The 21,966-nt window shown below is 38.2% G+C and overlaps 1 pseudogene; it reads right to left on the bottom strand.

Annotated features, from left to right (window-relative positions):
• Positions 1–21,966, bottom strand: part of LOC133101644 (uncharacterized) — a 52,318-nt pseudogene that overhangs the window by 1,468 nt on the left and 28,884 nt on the right.

Here is a 21,966-nt window from a genome sequence, read left to right as displayed (position 1 = left end):
TTTTTAATTTAGTAACAGTGAAGTTTGCAAACGAATTGAGGAAATAATTGACAATATTATGGAAACTTTTTCTCTTTTCTCTCAATTTGCTTTAATGTTATTAACTAATTCAGATAATGCCTGGCTTATAAAACTTAACTCTTTGTTGGTGTTTGACTAATGGATTGTTGCAATTCATCATGCCAGAAAAGGACCCCTCCTAATGTACCATATTGCCTCAGAACAGAGTTATTTTTCATATCCCTTATCTTGCAACCTTATCTATTCAGCTACAGTTATTCAAATAGTTTTAAATGCCTCCTACTGCAGAATTTAATTTTGATGGATGGAGACCCAGTCTGAAACCTACAAAGAGTGTGATGCTGAGGGAACCAAAAAAATGAGACAGATGTTTAAGGACAGTCATATTCTGTTTCACCTTTTAACTTTAACTGGAGATAATAAATGAACACCAACAAAAAAGTCCATATGCAAGAATTTTGCTCTTGAATTTGGCATATTCATTGGGGTTTTTTCGGTTAATATCAAGCGGTAACTTTTGAATCCATAAATACCTGATATATCGAATTTGTAAGTTGATTAAAGTTAGTTTACTTCATCACTTTCTATGCAGAAGTCTCTGCCAAACCCTATTAAAAGTTTCATCAGTTTAGGAATTTCTTATCTGAAGGGTCTGTTTGCCCTCTGTCTCTCCATAATTGTCTTCAATAGAGTGAACATGATTAATGGGCTGTTTCATTTTTCAGGATAAAGCTTTTTCCTTTTCCCAGCAATGCTAGCAAATTACTTGATTAATATCAAAAAGCTCTCATTCACACATAACCTTTGAATAAACAAGTTGTGATACTTTTGGCAACATGTGAAGAAGTATTCCTGTAAGTAGGCTATAAAGGAAATTGCCTTTGTAATTAAATATATAAAGAGGGAGCCTATTTTTTGCTTGTTACAAATCTTTTTTTTTTTTCTTCTCTCTTATAAGTGGAGAATGTATAATGAGATTGGGCAAAAGCAGAACGCAGGATATCTTTCTCTATGCTAGGTTTCCATTTGTATTTCCCTCACCACTGGAAGCCAGGAAGAAAACTGTGAAACATTTATGAAACTTAAATAGAGTTTCTAGTTCATAAATTTTAGGGCTCTTTAGCTTTCCGTTAAAGTGCAGCAACAGGAAGTAATCAATCCCTTGTTGACTGAAAGATAGATACCCCCCCCAAAAAAATTTTCCTGATATTAATTCTTTAAAAATCAGAGTCTGGATAACAGCTGTTTTCATGGAGCAGAGAAAAGGCCTTTATGAATAAGAAAGAATTTTAAATGAAAATGGAGGAAAGTGAAAGGAACTAAAATATGTCCTCATCATACAGTAAATACTTTATATACATCCTATTTCATATAGAAAATTAAAGCTACCCTTTATTGCTGCATTGTTAGTTCCCTATCCAGTAGTCATTTCTCTAATAGTTCAACTATGAGAACACCAACTTTGTCATAGATTTTTGCCCAGATCCGGTTGATGGGTTATCATTGGTCCAAGCCAGAGGTCAGCAAACTATGGTCTCCTGGGCCAAATCAGGCCCGCCATCTGTTTTTATACAGCCTGTGAGCTCAGATTGTTTTGTACATTTTTGAATGGTTGAAAAAAATCAAAAGAATAATATTTCATCATATGTGAGAGTTATGTCCAATTTCCGTGTCCGTAAATAAAGTGCAGTGCTACTGGAATACAGCAGCACTCAGTCATTTATAGATTGTCTACGGTGGCTAGAATGGCAGGATTGAGTGATTACAGCAGAGACTGTATGGGCCACATAGCCTAAAATATTTACTATCTGGCCCGTTACAGAAAAAGTTTACCAACCCCTCGTCTAAGCGAATTGTGATAGTGCTCTCTCTGGCTTTTCCAGGCTCCAGTCCAGCTGGCAGTGCCCATGTGACAATGAAATGCAAGCAGAGGTCTGCTAGGCGGAATTCTGGAAAGGCTTTGCTTTCTTCATAAAAGGCTGGCATAGTAACTGCCCCTTCGGGTCTTGAATAGGAAAGTGAAATCTGAAGGTGAGAGCAGCCGTCTTGCAACCATGGGGTGATGAATATAAAAGCCAAAGCTAGCACCTTAGAGGAAAGGAAAAGACCTGAGTTCCTGATAAAATTGTTAAGCAGCTGAATCAAGGCCAATACCTGCTTATTGCCAGACTCCCTGTTATGTGAGAAAAATCACCCCCGTCTGTAAGGCAGTCTTCACTGGGCATTTAGTCACTAGCAGGCAAATGCCTTTCTGACTGATGTGCCCTCTTTCTTTCCTTTAGGCCTAGAACCTATTTGGTCTCAGTTGTATAAGAAGAGTTGTGGGGGCCAGGAGACCCTTCCTGGCATCCGTTCAATAGGCAGGAAGTAGGTAGCCATCTAATCTTTCCACCGGTAAGGTCGCACCTGAATTTGCTCATCCTAACAAACCAGTGTCCTCAGCAGCATTATCTTGATATTTGGGGAAATGGTTATGAGAACGGTCTATTCCCCTTAGTTACTACAAGTAGCTCACAGCAGAAGGTCGTTTACATTGCTGCTGCTGGTGGCCCCCCTCCCCCTCCCTCCCAGTTAGATAGATGTTCCACCCTCTGTCCTCCCATAAGGTTCAGGTTAGAATGTTATTCCACTCATGACACCATATTCTGTGTATTATGTCAGTTTATGTACTCAGCTCCAAGTGCCTCAAGGGCAACATCATGTCTTATTCGCTCTGTCACCCTAGCCTCTAGCACAGTGCCTCATACATTATAGGTGATGAAGGGGTGAATGGAAGGAAAGTGGGCAGTACTGTTGCCAGATAAAAGAATGCAATGTGGAATAAAACAAATATATTCTTTAATTTATCAGATATTTATTGAGTCTCTATTATATGCCTTTTTCTGGGTGATGGGAATGGATAAATTGATGAATAAAACCAGCATCATTAGAAAAGCTAACATTTACTGAGTATTTACTAAACGCCAGATACTGTTCTAAGCACTTTATAAGTGTTGGTTTATTTAATTGTAACAAAAATCCTGGTGAAAAACCTGAGGCATAGAAAGGTTAAGTAACTTGCCTCCGATCACACAGTTAAAAGTGATTGAGTTAGGACTGGGATTCATGTCCAGTAGGTCTAGTTCCAGGATACTACTTACTTACTTACTACTATACTTTCAAGCTACTTTTCTGATGTATTAGGTGTGGAGAATATAGTGTGAAGACTACTGCCCTCCGTTATGCAATTCCAAAGCAAAATAATATAAGCTACAGTTTGCATGATAGAGATCTAGGTCCAGCCTGCTGGGTTTTAAGTCCTGGCTGCAGCATGAATTTGGCTGGCCAAAATGTTCGTTCAGGTTTTTCTGTAAGATGGTACAGAGGAACCCGAACGAACATTTTGGCCAACCCAATATTTGAGTATGTTAATTAACCTCTCTGTGCCTCGGTTTCCTTATTTGTAAATTCGAATCATAATGATATCTAACTCACAGGTTTGTTGTAGGGATTGCATGAATTAATACATATAAAATGCTAAAAACAGTGCCTGACATTTTTTTAGGTGTAAAACAATGGTTGGATGTCATTACTGTTGCTGTAGTAGGTAGTTTGGTAATTACTACATTGTAATAATACTAACAATAGCTATTGCTATTGTAATACACTCAGGGGACATGTAGTCAGACCGTAAATGATCTCACAAATAATTTTATATAAAGTGACAAGTAGTGATTAAATGTTGAACAGGTATATTAGAGTTCTCCCAAGAAACAGAACTAGAATGAACAGGATATATTGGCTCATGAGGAGAATTGGCTCACAAGACTGTGGAAGCTGAGAAGTCCCAAGATCTTCTGGAGACTTAGGGGAGCTGATAATACCATCAGCTGGAACAATACCGTTCCAGTCCAAGTCCGAGTTCAAGTCCAAGAACCAGGAGTGTGAAAGGTATAAGTTCCAGTCTGAGTCTGGGTCCAAAGGCAGCAGAATAGTTATGTCCCAGCTTGAAGACAGTCAGGCAGAGAAAGCAAATTCTCCCTTACTCAACCTTTTGTTCTATTCAGACACTCAGTGGATTGGATGAAGTTCACCCATGGGAGGGCACTGTGTTTTACTCAGTCTATAATTCAAATGTTAATCTCATGCAGAAACACCCTCAGAGACACATCCAGGGTAATGTTTGTCCAAATGTCTGAACACCCCGTAGCCCAGTCAAGCTGACATGTAAAATTAGCCATCACAAGTTGTACAGACACACACACACACACACACACAAATATCCATACCAAAATAAGGAGGAAATACTCATGACAGTACAGTCCATGTTTCTGTAACTGGTCACATGGATGTAGCTGATATTTATGCCTATCTTCTTGTACTACCGATTCTGTATTTTCTTTGCCCTCAGCAAGTACCTCAGCTGGTCGTGATTCTTTACCTGGTGGAGTGACCCAAACCTTCACTCCTGAAGCTTCTGAGCCATTAGTAGTGCTACCTGGATTAGGTTGTTGAAGTTTTCCATTGATCTTAATCACAGAGCATGGTAATAGTAAGAGACGCCCTACAGGGTCTCCTGTATTCTAGACATGCTCTTCCTTACCTCCATTATGGGTAATAGTCCAATTTCCCTTGATAGTCAGGGTCAATCACCCCAGCCAACACCATAATTCCCTTCTTTGCCTGTTGATTCAGAGGCATGAGGAGTATAAAGTGGCCAGGTGGCAGTCTTAACTTCCAGTTCAATGGAATTATTGTGTCTCCTGGTAAAAACATTCTTCTCTCTGGATAAGACTTCTAGGCGGGTAGGGCATAAGGTCAAGAGAACAGGAACCAAAAATTTTGCCAGTGGGTCACTAGGAGTAATGATGAATAGTGAATTTCCCATTTTTACCCTTTGATTCCTGGGCTCATGAATCCTGGCTATTGGAGAGACAGCACCATATATTGGATGCTGATTCTGAGCATATACAGCCTTCTGGAGAACCTAGCTGCAGTCCTGCAAGGCATTGCCATCTAGCTGTCACTGTAACTCAGTCTTCAAAAGGCCATTCCACCAGTTATCAAACCAGCTGATTCAGGATGACCAGTGAATTACATGAGCATGGGCCCATTGCCAATCTTCACTTGCTGTGAATTGAGCTCCTTGATAAGAAGCAATGTAAAACATGACAGTAGATAAGGCATTCTATAAGTCCACAGATGGTGGTTTTGCAGAAGCATTTCAGGGAAAGTAAATCCATATCCAAAGTAAGTGTGTATTCCAATAAGAAAAAAATGCTGCCCTTATTATGATGCAAGCCATCCAATATGGTCAACCTGCTACAGGTAGCTGGCTGATCACCCTGAGGAATGGTGCCATATGGGGGACTCAGTGTTGGTCTTTTGCGGCTGGCAGATTGGGCACTCAGCAAGGCCATAGCCAGATTGACTTTGGTGAGTGGAAGTCCATGTTGCTTACACCATGCATGACTTTTATCCTTGCCACCATGGCCACTTTGTTCATGAGCCCATTAGGTGATGACAGGGGTGGCTGGGGAAAGAGGGCGACCGGTACCCACAGAATAGGTCATTTTTTTCCACTTAATTATCAAAGTGTTCCTTTGCTAAGTCACCTTTTGGTGAGCATTCACATGGGACACAAATATCTTCACATTTTTGCCCACTCAGAGAGGTCTATCCAAATATCTGTCATCAATTTTCCCCAAATTTCCTTGTCATCAGTTTTCCAATCATATTCCTTCCTGACCATCCAGCCAAACCATTGGCCATAGTCCATGAATTGGCATATAACTGCATGTCTGGCTAATTATCTTTCCAAGCCAAGTGAACATCCAGGTACACTGCCTGAAACCCTGCCCTCAGTGAAGATTATTTTCACCACTGTCCTTCAGGGATGTCCCAGCGAGGAACTGTGATCCTGCAGCGTCCACTTCTAGGAGGTTCCTGCATATTGTGCAGAACCATCTGTAAACCAGGATTCTCTTCCTCTGTCAACTGACTATAGGGAACTCCCCGTGAGGCCATAGATACAGGCTGAGAGAGAAAAGGTGGTGTAGCAGGAGTGGGCACCATGAGCATTTGGGAGGTAAGATAGGTGGCACAATACACTTCTACTTCTTTTCCCCTTGAATTGAAGATGATCCCTGGTGCTGTGTGATCAAGTGGTTAGCTATGTCTATTACACCCACATCAAAGTTACTGCTCATATAAAGACTTTCATTTTACTTTATGGCCACATTCTTTACCAACCTCCTGGATTTTTAAAAATTGTGCTTTGCATTGTGTTAATGTTTACTATGCTGAGGAGACCATATAATGTTGGAAAGACTTGGATAAATTCATCACTGCCTTGGGGAAATATGTCTGATGAACAGGGACGAACAGTCTTGGCTTGAACACATTTCCATTGAGCGGAGAGCAGGATTTTGAGACCTGGGGGCTAGGCCAAGAGAGGAATGGATCCTGAAAGAGAAAGGAGAAGAAGACTCTAGTAGTATGCTTCAGCCAAGGCCTGGGAAAGCTGGGAAGACCCAAGCCCGGAGAGTCAGACTTACTCAGCCATCAAGTCCAAGCACTGGAGGTAGAATCGAAAGCCAGCGTAAAGAGCCCTAAATCGGAACCTGGATCCAACCAAGCGGTGGGTGAAAAGGCCTGAGCAAATCAAGGTTGTTCACGCAATTGCTGTAAAAATTCCCAAAGTGTTCCTGGTTACTTCTTGTGGACCTCAGCCTGGCTCTACTTCTCCAGGACATGCAGTGGACCATGATGCTTTAACATACAGAGGAGAGTGAAGTATAGGGCAGAGAGGAGAAGAAGCATCATTTATATTCAAAACATCACATTTTTTAGAGCCCTAAACTATTTCATTTGCTCATGCATTTTTTTTTTAATTTATTTATATTTTTGGCTGTGTTGGGTCTTCATTTCTGTGCGAGGGCTTTCTCTAGTTGCGGCAAGTGGGGGCCACTCTTCATCACGGTGCGCGGGCCTCTCACTGTCGCAGCCTCTCTTGTTGCGGAGCACAGGCTCCAGACGCGCAGGCTCAGTAGTTGTGGCTCACGGGCCTAGTTGCTCCGCGGCATGTGGGATCTTCCCAGACCAGGGCTCGAACCCGTGTCCCCTGCATTGGCAGGCAGATTCTGAACCACTGCGCCACCAGGGAAGCCCTGCTCATGCATTTTTCACTTCTCTATAGGGCTATTTATCCTTCATTCATTCATTCCTTACCTATCCCTTAAGTTATGGAGAAGATTTAAAAGGCCCTATGTAACGAAAAGAAATAATACAATGGAATTAGAAGTGGAGAATTATGAAAAAGAAAACATGAACACAAATGGAAAACTGAGACAAAGTAGAAAGACAGGGAACCATGTTTGTGTTTAGTTCCTCAATATAAATGAAAACCCTCAAGAAAAATATGATGGAAGCCCATCTCATAATATCTTAATGGGTGATAAGGTCAAAATGTAGACTAAATTGGGTATTCAAGAGCCGAGATGTCTCATCCCAGCTCCGTCACCCCCTTCCAATCAATGACGAGCCCTCGGTTTCAGTTTCCTCTCACATAAAACCATAATCATTGCTTAGTGAAAAGAGCCAAGGTTAAGAATCAGCAGTGTCTAGATCTTTCTCTGCCACCTGACCTTGGAAAATTTATTAAACCTTTCAGATCCTCAACTTTTTCATCTGTTAAATGGAAATCATGCGGAATTTAGACAATATGTGATGCATTTAGTAGAACACACCATGACATTTGCAAATGTTCTGTCACAGTAGCTGTTTAAAAATAAGGTATCGAAGCAAGTGATCTTGAAGGTCTCATATAGTTTCAAATTCAGATTCTTTGAATTAACTCTTTATCATATGAAATTTTAATAACCATTACTCTTTTATCAGTGTTTGCTAGAAAAATTTATCTGTGAATCACACAACCGATTATATTCTTGGCATAACCACTAGGGAACTCAAGAAAAATAAATGCAAACTGACAGCAAAACTGACTATAAACATTTGTAAATCCTTATAAAAGAACAGGCTGCAGATGAAAAGCTTTCCTTGGTTTCAAATGAAACTAAGTTTGAGACAAAAATTTATAAACCAAAATGCTGTGGTGTAAAGGAAAAGCACATAAGAGCTCTTTAGCTCTTATGGGAGATACTTTCTCCCATCGTCTGTTTTGCAAAATACAATAATAATCCTAATAAAGAATTAATTGGAAAGCTACTTTGGATCACAAGAAATTATGACAAAAGGATAACTTTTCCAATGAATGTCATTGAAGTTTATAGGAAGAAAAACCAAACACTTTTTCTAGGGGAGATGCTGGTTTGTGGGGGGATGGCCTGAGGAATACTGGTTCAGAGAGAAGGAGTCTGCAATGAATGGTCCTGATAGCTTCTTGGATGCTGCCAGAAGAATAGAAAAAGAATTGAAGATGGAATAAAGACAGGATATACCATGTATTAAAGACCTATTTAGTGATCAAAACTGCATCAGAAGCTTCACTTTGATTTCTTACTTAAGCCTTACAATATCCTAAAAGGGTAGCTCAGTTCTTTTTAATCTAGTAGGAGGGAATCAAGATTACAAGAATTACAAGGATTGAGTAACTGCCCAGGATTCAACTGCTGGTAGATAAGCGATAAACCATGATTAGAAAATGAGCTTGTCTGACTATAAAACTTATGCCGTTTCCTCTCTGCCAGGCTGGGAGAAGGTTTCTCTTGGGAAGCCAGCTGCAAACCTATTTCAGCCGGGCTAGACTACTATTTATCACCACCACAGTAGCTGCCATCCTCATGATTGGGATACAAAGCATGTAGCTGACCAAGCACAGGGAAGAGTGTACATCTGTTCCTTTATCTCCTTGGGGGGTGCCGAGGAGGGAAGCAGCAGTGGTGAAAACCATCTGAGGCAGGGCACAAGGATGCCCGTGGATGGCATCTTACCATTCCTTTCTCTCAACTTCTCTGCAGAGAGGGGAGAGGTTACTGACAACAATAATGTTAAAAATATCTTTACACAAACAGTATTTTTATCATTCATAGAGAACGTCCAAATATATATGGAATGTATCCACATTATTATATATATATTTATATATATTATTTATGTACACATTATTTTATTTATATGATATACCTTATTTTATATATGAATATATATAATATATATAAATATTCATATATAAAATAATGTGTATATATTATTCATATACATTATTATACACATATGCTATTCTATTCCTCTTCATGGCCATAATTTGTGGTTATGAAGAGGATATGAAAACAGAGAAATCTGAAGTCTAAAGTGCTAGCAAGTGACAGACACAAACACAAACCCAGGTCACCTAACTACCTTCTGTTACAATCCCAGCACTCGCTAGAAGATGTCTGTCTGTTTTAATATAGTTTGCCAGTTTCACAGGGCAATTGCAAAGCTGACTTCCTATTTGAAATTAAGATTCTTTACTTCCTCAGAAGAAAGCTTCTATATACAAAATATAATGGCATAGTAATGAGCTCCCCTGAGTGTATCAACCCTCTATGCCCACCCTCAAATATTACCCCTCTTTTGCTTCCTGTAGTGTCCAAAGTAAAAATCAACAGGAACAGTAGGTGGCTGGGAGAGCATAGAAATTGGAAGTTCAAAACAGTTGAATAACATTTAAGAATAAGTCCTTATGAATGGTGAAATCTTGGTTTAGAAATACCTCCTTTTTGGAAGAGATGCTAGGGTGGGGAGAAGGACCCTGTTATTTAGAGACAGACTGGGGACTAGGAACAATCTCTCCTTTTCAGTTTCTTGTCTTTGAAAATGTGTGATCCTGCTAAAATAATTCTCAGCCAATTGAATATCCATTGAACAAAAAACATAGATGACATTTTTTTAGATGACGCCTCTCTGTTTCGTGCGAATTATATCTGACCACCGATATCTTGAGAGCAGTGCAAGGTATTCACGGGAGGTAGATCAGAAGTTTGGTGTAAGAAATAATTTCTATCCACCTTGTATTTGCTGACAACAGATGAGAACGCAAACACAATAGGAAAATTCCTTTGGGGACTCCTGATCAATCATGTAGTAAAGTGTGGGATTTGGGTACAATAATTTATTCATCTTTATTTCTTTGTTGAAGAACATTAAACGTAAAAAATTGGAACATCAACGCAGTTCATCTTAGATATTCAAAATTATAGAAGTGGAGAAAAGAAAACATCTATGGCAATGATTCTGAGCTAGTATGGAAACTGAAACGTTGCTTGATCTCAAATTACTTCTTTTAAATCAACTTGGGAAATGACATAACCATATTTAATTCCTCCGAGAAGAATTGTTCAGTTCCAACCATCCGCTAAATTAAGCAGCAGTGATTATAATGAACATTTACAACAGACCTGATACAAAAGGGGATAATAACTTTATGCATAAGACAAAGTCCTGGGAGGCTACTGCAATCTCAAAGATGAAGATGGAAATTAGGAGAACAGATTTTACAGTGTACTGGAACTCTAGGAGTGGTGATGGTCAAAGTGCAACATCACATTTCCTTAAATTTTTATTTCATTTTAGGAAAAATGGTCACCAAATTCTATCAAACTACCAGTTTTCCAGATTTTTCTTTTACCACGTCTCATCAGATCACTAGTTTTTCTTTTTCCTGGTGGTAACGGAGATTTTGTTTTCTTGTTTATTGTCCCTTCCTCTGGGCAGGTACAAAAGTTTTCAGCATAACTTCTAACCAATGTAAGAAGACCAAAAAATTAAAATAGCTGGTCTCCTAAGGACCAGTAACCCTGAAAGATGTGTCATTAATGAGTCTAGCAGTTTTCTTCTTTGGTCCTTGAGTGGATGTTCAATGTTTCTGCAATTTTCTGGCAGTGTTCATTTACGCGTGCGGGTCCACACACATTTTCCATGAAACTAGTTTCCTCAGACTAGTATTATTGAGGTGAAATAGTAATAATAATAATAAGTTTTTCGGCCTTGCCTGCCCTAGAATGTTGCCTATGTTTATTCTTCAACCGGAGAAACTGTTTTCATAGCACAGGATCACATTATTAAATATTAGCAGGGACTCCTCATCAAAAAAGAAAAAAAAGATTTATATTTGCACGTGGCTCCAAGTTCACAGAAAATAAAATGCCTTAGAAGTTCTTTTCCTTCCAAATGCCAACAGAGCTAATATGATAGGGGCACTAAGGCACCTGGGAGAGAGCTAAGTGATGTTTTAGATTTTCAAAGACATATTTCTGATTGTGTTGCTGCCTCCGCCACCGACAGGATTTGAAAGCTTGAGAACAGGGGAACCTCCCTCTCCTTCCTCACGCACACGCCCACTGCCGTGGAAGATATTATTTATGAGTCTTCACAATAGTCTCACTCATGAAATGGCTTCCCTGAACTTTACAGTCTATGGAACAAAGAGGTCTGGAAATTGATTAAAGGCACTAATTACTGTAGTTGCATTTAGAGGTGTGATTGACAGGGCAGATCCCAGGGAAAACACAAATAGTCTCTCCTACTCTAGCAACTGCTCATATGTTAATTTACTAGAATTAAACATGTTCAGATTACATAATGCGAATAATATTCAGTTTAGGAATACTAGTAAGGTTAATAAACACAGAGGTCTTAAAGGGCCTTTCTTTTTTTTATATCACTGATTGTACCTAGCGGAGTCTTTAACAAGGCTTTCTTCCTCTTTCTTAATGCCATTTTGTAGGGATATTGGGATGATTCATTTCAAATAATATTGAACTCTGTGAAACTCAAAGACCCATGAGAAAATGTTTGCCCATCACCCATTCATTTATCCATTCATCCATCCATCCATCCATCCATCCATCCATCCATCCATCCATTTATCCATCCATCCATCCATCCCCTAAACATTTATTCACTCACCATATATTTCTTAAATCACTACCATGTTTCAGGCACATAGTGAGCAAGAAAGATATAGTTTCTGCCCTCATGTGGCTTATATTCAAAATAGAAAAGACAGAATATTGAAAAGAATGATTGATCGGGTATTTTTGACAGACACTGTGTTAGGTTCAGCAAAGAGGCAAAGATTTCCCTCGGATGTCACTCCCAAGGACTTAATATCCTAGGCACATGGCCTCCTAGCCTTTCTAAAGTTTCCCACATTCCAGTAGTGACTCTGAGGCAGAAGTCTCCAGACCCGAGAGACCACATGGGCTAGTCCAGCTTATGTCTCTGTGGTAACCAGGGAGGACAGATGCCCGACTTAATGATGAGCAGGAGTGGCAAGAAGAGGGAAGTGCCCAGTGAAAATGCTGGCAGTGTGCCAAAGCCACACAGATGATCGTTATTTTTGCAGAAAGATACAGTATGCCTCACGTGAGAAATGTTAAACTGAATACAATTCCACTTGCTTAAATGGCAGGTGACAAGGATTTTTACCTGCTCTTTCAGTGAGGCTAACTAGAGAAGCAGTGAATGCACATCAGCTGAAGAGGAGGAAATAGGTGACACACTGATTCTGGATCACCCTCACCTCTAGAGGCCACAGCCATCTGGGGGTTTGGCTTCCTCCCTGGGCCATCACAAGGAAGTGCTTGTAGGATCCACAAACTTCTATTCATTCCCCAGGCTGTGGGTTCTCTCCCTGCCTCTCCCACCCTGTGGTTGCAAATGCTGCTCTGGAAGACAGCAATACAATTGCAAGTTAACAGGCATGTACAATCTACTTTACTGTTTGTAGACTAAAATTTGTCTTTCTACCTCAGCCTTCCCAATAGGTGTTCCATGTTGAACTAGCTCTTCAATTTTGAGGCAATATTTGCACGGTCTCGAAGAAGAACCAGGTTCATAGCCGAGTGCATCTTCTGGAAATGAATGCATTCAATGAATTATTTATCGAGACTCTTGGGTATATTACTGCTGCCTTGACAATAGCTTTAGCTTTTGAGTGAATTATGGGGTCTAGGGTACTGGCCCCAGAGAATGTCTTAGGAGGTCAGGAAAGTAATATGTTTTATAACATCACTAGGGTAACTGCAAGAGGTGTGAGAGAACTGGTGGATTTAAAGAGTTGCTTCTTCAGACAGCTTAAGTTTTCATTTTCTATGCCAGGTTTATGTCAAAAATGATATTTTGGCAGTGAAATAACAGAATAACTAAAGCAACTAGCTAAAATGTGGGAATTCAGTCAATTCAGTGATTTAGGATCAGGTAGACAAAATAACTCATTTTTAAAAAATAATTTTTGAAGGGAAAGATATTTCTGGATGTTTTATTCAACTCTGCATGTATACATAGCATAAATAAGTATTTTCTTAGGATGTAGATAACTTGCAGCAACTGATCAAGTACATACAAAGTTAAAAACAGATGTTTTACTGAAAGCCATAGATTGTTTGCAAACTTGAACTCTCTTTGCCTTAGATCTACCCTTACTTAAAGATCTAACACACTTTATATTTCTGTATTTTAGATAAAACTAAGAGCATAGAGGGAAGAGATATGGGAACATATGTATATGTATAACTGATTCACTCTGTTATAAAGCAGAAACTAACACACCATTGTAAAGCAATTATACTGTAATAAAGATGTTTAAAAACAAAAAACAAAAAAAAAACTAAGAGCATAGACCTATGACTTCCAGCTCTGCCACGTCACATAGAATTATGAAAATATTTCACTTATCTAGTCTTCATTTTGTGATCCAGTGACAAAATAATCAAGTGTTTGTGTGATAGAGCAGCAATAATAAGAGTTCTTTGTTTCTATGATTCTGCCCCTACTCACTCTGTGATAAATTGATACCTTCTCACAAGGGCTTGTAAATGTAGAGCTCCTGACTAAGACAGGACATTCTGCCATTCTGGTCACTTCTCTGATCATCCCAGTGATGTCTCCTGTCCCTCAAAAGTCTAGTGTTTGGTTCCACATCTGGTTGGTCTTGCTTGTGGCTCAGACCATTGTGCGTCCCATTCTTGTTCCATCCTGCACCAACTCTCACACCAGATGTGGAAAGTTGACTTAACATCAACCTGAACCACATGTATTCATATGGGCCCCAAGGTCTTGCTGCTTTATGCTCTCAGTATCTCACAGATCTGTGGCAATGTGATTCTCATTTTATTATTATTTTTTAAAATTTCATGCCCCTTGCCCTAGATCTCCACAGCTCTATTGAGGGTTGGGAGCTGATCTGGAGGATCCAGCATACCCTGCCTAACACTGTTTCTCTGACACTTTCATTCTCCAGTGACTATTGACTGAACATGTATGCGCTTAGCATTGTGCTGGGTGCTGGAAATAGAGTTTTGAGCAAGGCAGACACAGTTCCTGTCCTAAGGGGGCTTAGAGTCTAATGGGGGTGATAGGTGCAAACAAGTAAATCAATCAATAAATTATTGTTTAAAGATAGATATTGAAGAAATAATTACAAATGTAAGGGATGTTGAAAAATGGGAAGTAAAGAGTGGTATGAAAGGGTATATTGAGGGGAAATTAAACAACCTCAGAGGGTCAGGAAAGGATTCCTGAGGAAGTAACATTTAGGCTGAGATCTGAGAGCTGAGAAGGAATTAAATAAGTAAGTGACCGTGGGAAAAATTGGAGGAAAAGCAAGGGTGCCTCAGCCATGTTCAAAAATGATATTCTGGCAGTGAAATAATTAACAGAATAACTAAAACAACTAGCTAAAATGTGGGAATTCAGTATATTCAGTGATTTAGGATCAGGAAAATGTGTGAAGACCCTGCATTCCCAGAGATCAAACCCCATTTGAAGAGGTCAAATGAGAGCACTGTGTTTTCTTTAATGAGGCTGGAAAGACCAATGAAAACCAGATCAAGGGGGGCCTTGTAAGTCACAGGAAAAGGCTTGACTTTTATTCTAAGATAATGAGAAACACTGAAAGCTTGATTAAAAATATTTTAAATTATTAAATATTCTAAAAGGACAAAATAATGTAAAAAGAAAATAATGTAAAAAGAAAATAATACATTAGATACCTCTGTAGTCATCATCGAGCCTAGTATTTTGCATTTGCCTCACAGAGTTTGAAGAAATAAAATATTTCACTTCAGCTAAAATCCCAGACTCATGTCCCTTCTTCCTCCCTGTCTTTCCAGATAACCACTATCCTGAAGTTGGAGTATATCAGTCCTATGTAATGATGTAGTATCTAGTGAAGCTCAAAAAGTGCAATCTCCATGACCTTGCAATTTGTCTTTTAGGTATCTATTTTAGAGACCTCACATATATGCACAAGAGACATTTTCAAGAAACCTAATCACAGCATTTTTTATTGCAATGAAAAAGTGGGACTAACATAATAGTCCTCAGTAGAGGGGTAAATAAAGAAACCCTGGTTTAGTCATACAGTGGAATCCTGTTCATGAGTTGAAAAAAAGTGCCTTGGAGTTTATGAATTGTTGAGGATAACATTTAAAAAATAAGATGTTTAGTTAAAAAGGCAAGTTCCAAAGGAATATCTAGTATATAGTTCATGTATAAAAAATTTAAATACATAAATAAAATGGTATCTATTATTTATGGAAGCAAATATATATAGTGAAAATATAAAACACATTCAAGCTTCTAAGCAGGGAGATATACAGTAGAAATTGCATTTTATAAGCTCAGTCTGGCTACAGTTTTAAGAATGCAATCACAAGGGTATACCAGTAGAGTATATTACAATATATTACTCTATTATAGTTGAGTAGTTGAACAATAACTGGAATTTTGATTAGGGAGCAATGTAGACAGATTCTAGAGCTATTAGAAGGTAGAATTTTTAGGATACGTGTTTGGCTATGAGGGTGTGAAGGGTGGAAAGGAGGCAAGTGACTTACAAGTTTCTGGCTTGAGTAACTTGGTCACTTGTGCTTCTATTTACTGATGCAGGGAACAAGGATTGCATTGACAGCTCTGGGAATGAGTGGAGGTAATAAATCCAGTGTTTGAAAATTGAATTTGGGTTGCTTTCTTCAACTAGAGAAGTCAGGGATAGATGGGAAATGGACCTGATGGTCAATAGAGAATTCCGAAATGGAGATAAAGTTTGAGCATCCTCAGCATATACTATGGGAGGTCATTCAATTTGTAAGAGTAGGTAGAATTGATTAGACACACGGGATGAGAAGAAAAGATGGCCTAGGACTGAGCCCTGAGAGACATTAAAATGTAGTGCTGTCAATGGAGGCTGAGAGGAAGAGGCCATAGAAATACGGGGGAAAAGAGATGGGAGAGAATATGGAATCAGAGAAGCCAAGGAAGCAAATTATTTCCAGAAAAAGGGAGCAGCTAACAATTTTGAATGCTGATGATACTTCAAGCAAGAGAAGGGGTGAAAAGTTGGATTTTGGGATTTGCTCTGCTGGATTTTGCTCTATAGAAGTCATTAGTGATATAAAAGTGAGCATATTCAGAAGAATGGTTGGACTGAAGGCCATTTGGGGTGGGTTGAGAAGTAAATGGAGGAGTAGAAGTGGAGATAAGCAAGAGGAAGCGACATCTTATATGAGTAGTTTGGGAAGGAAAGGACAACCATGGGTAAGAACTGGGGGACTAGGAAGCTAGGGTGAAAGGAATAATTGTTTTGTTTTTGTACATTTGTTTCTTTAAGATGAGGCAAATTTGAACGTGTTTAAATGCTGCTGGGAAGGATTCAGTAAGGAGGAAGAGACTGAAGATATAGAAAAAAGAGAAGATAACCAATGGGTGAGTTTCCCCAAAGAAGGTGAAATTCAAAGCATTCTACAATGATTTATTGTTGAATTAATTGATGCATGAATAGGAAGAAGGATGTCATTTCTCCAGAAACAGCAGTAAAGCATAAAAAAAATGGCCGTGGTCATCAATAGGTTTACTGATTTGGGTAGCAGTGAGCCGAGGGTTTTGATACCTGATCGCTTCTATTATCTCTCTGAGAGAAAGGAGAGGGAGGGGTAGGACTTAGAGGTGTTAGGTGAGCAGAGTTTGCAATAGTTGTGGAGTGTTGGAATGAATTCTGGATCAGGAAACAACATAGGATTTCTGTCACTTTTTAGTTCCAAGTTGAGGTTGGAAATTGTGAATTCATGGTGGTGCAAATGTCCTTGGACCACACTTGTGTATCTATGCTCTATTCCCTTTGGATTAATTCTTTCACAAGAGTCTCCTCATTTCTTCCTACAGACTCCCCTTCCAGGTGTGCCACACATGTCTGAATTTACAGTCAATATAAGGCATAGGTCAGTTTCAAGGAGCCAATGCTGTTTTCTTAAACTATGTCCAGCATATTTGAAAGAACCTTATACAATGGCAATATTCTAAGGCTTAGCTATCTATAACTGTGTCAGAAGCATTCATGGACTCCCAAATTTGTTGGGTTTTTAAGCCCTGAAGGAAGAATTGGGTATTTAACATTTTAGCTCTCTATAAATGACAATGTGAGGATAAAGAGTTCCATTTTTCACGGACAATTTATATAGTCTGTGACACAGGTTTCATCAACCCTGGACTGGAAATACAGAACCTGTGGTGTGCCTTCTTAAGTGTGGCAATGTTTATGTTATGCAAATTTTTATTGTTGTTGTCATTTGGTCATAGTCTTAGTTTGGGAAAATGTCATAAGTATTCAGAAGTCTGGGAACACTGCAGAATATTCTCATATGGTTACTGTGGTCTGATTGAGTCAGCAGCATTTTGACACACATTCGCTTTTCCATAGATTCAAAAGAACCAATGTTTTCTTTTTAAAAGTGACCTCATTTTCCATCGTAAACGTATCTACTCTAAGGCCTGGTGAGAGAATTCCTTGGAAACCAAAGAACATTTAGTCATTTAATGTGTATGTGGGTGTTTTTCTCTTTAATTTATGAAGTCCTTTGAGCGAGTAAATTAAAAAGTGGTGTGTTGGTATTCCACAGTTTGTCATTTTTGAGGTGAGTTTATTTCATAAGCAAGTCTATAATTTAAACAGTGTTCATGATCTTCTATGAAACTTTTAGTTATATCTATGCCATGCAAACTGGTTGAACCGTTTTCACACGATTTTGATCAGAAGGGTATAGAGCAGTAGAATGATCACCAGTTGTGGAATAAGAACCCTTGGGTTCCACTTCTAACTCTGCTACTAACAAATATAATCTCGAGTAACTCTTTATCTGAGCTCCAGTTTCCTGACTTGTGAAAAGAGGAGTTTTATTAGGTGATTCTTAAAATATTTTCTAGATCTTAACCTCAGTTTTAGAAGTTGACACAGCTGTTTGGCAGCATGAAAAAAAAAAGGCTGAACATTGTTAATTCTTATATGGTGCAATTAAAAATGTGCATGTTCAAGCCTGGGGTTTAAGTTCATAGGATTTATTCATTCATGCATATGTTTTTTTTTTTTAAACATCTTTATTGGAGTATAATTGCTTCACAATGGTGTGTTAGTTTGTGCTTTATAACAAAGTGAATCAGCTGTACATATACATATATCCCCATATCTCCTCCCTCTTGCGTCTCCCTCCCTCCCACCCCTCTAGGTGTTCACAAAGCACCGAGCTGATCTCCCTGTGCTGTGCGGCTGCTTCCCACTAGCTATCTATTTTACATTTAGTAGTGTATATATGTCTATGCCACTCTCTCACTTCGTCCCAGCTTACCCTTCCCCCTCCCCGTGTCCTCAAGTCCATTCTCTACATCTGCGTCTTTATTCCTGTCCTGTCCCTAGGTTCTTCATAAACTTTTTTTTTTTTTTAGATTCCATATATATGTGCTAACATACAGTATTCGTTTTTCTCTTTCTGACTTACTTCACTCTGTATGACAGACTCTAGGTCCATCCACCTCACTACAAATAACTCAATTTCATTTCTTTTTATGGCTGAGTAATATTCCATTGTATATATATGCCACATCTTCTTTATCCATTCATCTGTTGATGGACACTTAGGTTGCTTCCATGTCCTGGCTATTGTAAATAGAGCTGCAATGAACATTTTGGTACATGACTCTTTTTGAATTATGGTTTTCTCAGGGTATATGCCCAGTAGTGGGAATGCTGGGTCGTATGGTAGTTCTATTTTTAGTTTTTTGAGGAACCTCCATACTGTTCTCCATAGTGGCTGTATCAATTTACATTCCCACCAACAGTGCAAGAGGGTTCCCTTTTCTCCACACCCTCTCCAGGATTTACTGTTTGTAGATTTTTTGATGATGGCCATTCTGACAGTGTGAGGTGATACCTCATTGTAGTTTTGATTTGCATTTCTCTGATGATTAGTGATGTTGAGCATTCTTTCATTCATGCATATTTTTATTCAATAATGAGCATCAGAAATTTGCTGGACAATGATGAATAAGAAACATACCCGTCCTCAGGTGGTTCACATTGATGCATGGTCTAGATATGTCGGCAGGTTATTGGAACAAATATGATAAGTGATCCTGCTATAATGTCTACATAATGTTCAGAACTTTCAATTCCCATGGATACCACTCTGGTCCAAGCTACCATTATGTCAATACCTCATCTAGACTGTTGTAAGGACGTCCTTATTGCTCTCCTTACTTCCATTCCTGTCCCATTCCAACTTATTCTCAAAAGGCAGCAAAAAGCAACATATTAAAAATATAAATTTAGTCATGGCACTTCCATTCTTGGATCCTCCACTGACTTCCCATTGTATCTCAAATGAAATCTAAGAATTGGCACTATCTGCCCCTCCCTACATCTCCAACCTCATCATGGTGCTTTACCTCTTGGTCCTAAAAGTCAGCCATGCTGGGTCAAGTTCTCATTCTTCAGGTTTCAATTTGGAGATCTTCATCTCAGAGTGATTTCTGTTACCATCTAAATAGATTGTACATCCTCCCTTCTTTTTCTGTTTCACTACCACTTGCTCTTATTTTTCACAGCACTTACAGCAACATTTAACTTGATAATATTTTATTCCCTTATTTATTGTTTAACTCGCCCACTAGAATGACATCTCCATATGGGCAAGGAATTTGTCAGTTTTACTAACTTAGCATCTAGCATAGTCCTTATTGTATAGCTCATTAAATATTACTTGAAAAAAACCAGTCCAGTTATTATGACTTTCTCTGTTTTGCAACCTGAAAATATCAAGGAAATGGAAACAGAAGACATTCTTTGACATTTCTTATCAATGATGTGTCTAACAGTTACCAATTATGCAAAGATTGGCATGGTTAAAATAATAATTTGCAATTTGTAGTATTATCACATTCTTTGTTTTTTTAAAACAAGGCATCTATGAAGAACCATAAAAAGAGAAATTCTTAATCGAACTAAGTCAAGTTCTATTTAAGTACTTATTCATACAGCAAGTTTTGGAAGAGTTTTAATTAGTAATGGGCTTAACGACTGTCTAACAATGTTTCACACCTTTCAGCATTTACTCTTATACTGTTAACAAAATAAACAATAATTATATTATTCCTTCTTATTAATTTTTCACTCATAAAAGCCTAAGTACTAATGTGCTCGTAAATTGCCATCAATTTTCGTGTGCAATAATTTACTTACTTTTTGATCTTTCCTATTACATTGTGATCTTATTTATTTTTACATAAGATTGAATATCAGATCATGATGATAAATCTTATGTTTATAAATAATTAATAAAGGGAAAGAAGGAAATATAAAAATAATAAAGTAATTTTTCACTTATATAGCTATTTGAAATTAATAAAAACTTGTGAGTGACACAAATGAAATTATTAAGAAATATGGCTATAGATAGTTCAAATTTTATAGCAAAGTGTTTATTTTCCATAGTAGATAATACAGTAGGCTACTTCGACTCTATTAATACAGAGCTGCCTCTTTTTTTGTGTTATTCTCACTTCCTGGAATATTCATAGTTCTCCTTTGAAGACCCACTACATCTCTAGAATTCTTAGTATATAAGAATCTATCACAAAGCAGGTAGCTAATAAAATTTTGTTGACCTGAAGTGAAATATTTCTCCAAATTATTAAGTCCTACAGTGCTTATACTCTATGCCATATGAATTATCAAAACAGATCTGAATTCTATTTTGTGTTTTAAAAATAGGATAATCACTAACATTTTGTTATTTACAGTTAAATTTTATTTAGTTTTTGGATAGGTTATATGCACACACAGGTTATGTTTTTAGGGAAATGGAACCACTATTAATAATCTTGACATGCTCTCTTTCTTTTTAGTCTTTTTTCTAGGTATATTTAATTTGTTAAGGTCATACCATAATATAAGGTTTTGTTGTTTGTACTTAATGTGTTGTAAATATTATCACAGTGCTTTTTAATAACTACAAAATATTCTGTCTACAGTTATATCTTACTTACTGTTATGCTATTTTAAAATACCTGGATTATTTCCACTCTATGTTAATATAAACCACGCTGTGACTAATATCTTGTGGTGTATATCTTTGTCTGCATTTTCTTCCCATTGCACCTCATGATAGGGATATTTTTATTCATTTTGAGATGTGTTGAAATAGCATTTAAAAAATTCGACAACTTTTAATAATAGCTAAATTTACTATGAATACTTCAGGCACATTTTCTCATAACTCCCTTTTGGTAGGTATTATTATTATTCATTGCTTAAAACCATTGGAGAGCTCAAGTAATGCAGCCAAGGCCACATAGCTAGTTTGTGCTAGAATCAGGTCTTCAGCATAGTTTTTTCTGACTACAAGGATATACAATCTGAGTTGGCTTGCTTGGCTGTCGTAAAAAAATACCAGAGACTAGGTGACTTGAACAACAGAAATTTATTTTCTCTCATTTCTGGAGGCTGGAAGCTCAAGATCAAGGTTTAGTGTTCCAAGTTCTCTCTCCTCGGCTTGCAGTTGGCTGCCTTCTCACTGTGTCCTCACGTGGTCTTTCCTCTGTGCATACATGCTGTGTTCTAATCTCTTTTTCTCTTAAGGATACCAGTCGTACTGGATTAGGGCCTTCCCAATAAAACCTCATTTTACCGTAATT

This window comes from Eubalaena glacialis, chromosome 11, assembly GCF_028564815.1.
Source record: "Eubalaena glacialis isolate mEubGla1 chromosome 11, mEubGla1.1.hap2.+ XY, whole genome shotgun sequence".
Taxonomy (NCBI): Eukaryota; Metazoa; Chordata; class Mammalia; order Artiodactyla; family Balaenidae; genus Eubalaena; species Eubalaena glacialis.
The sequence above is the reverse complement of the archived record's forward strand: the minus strand, read 5'-3'. Positions and strand labels throughout refer to the sequence as shown.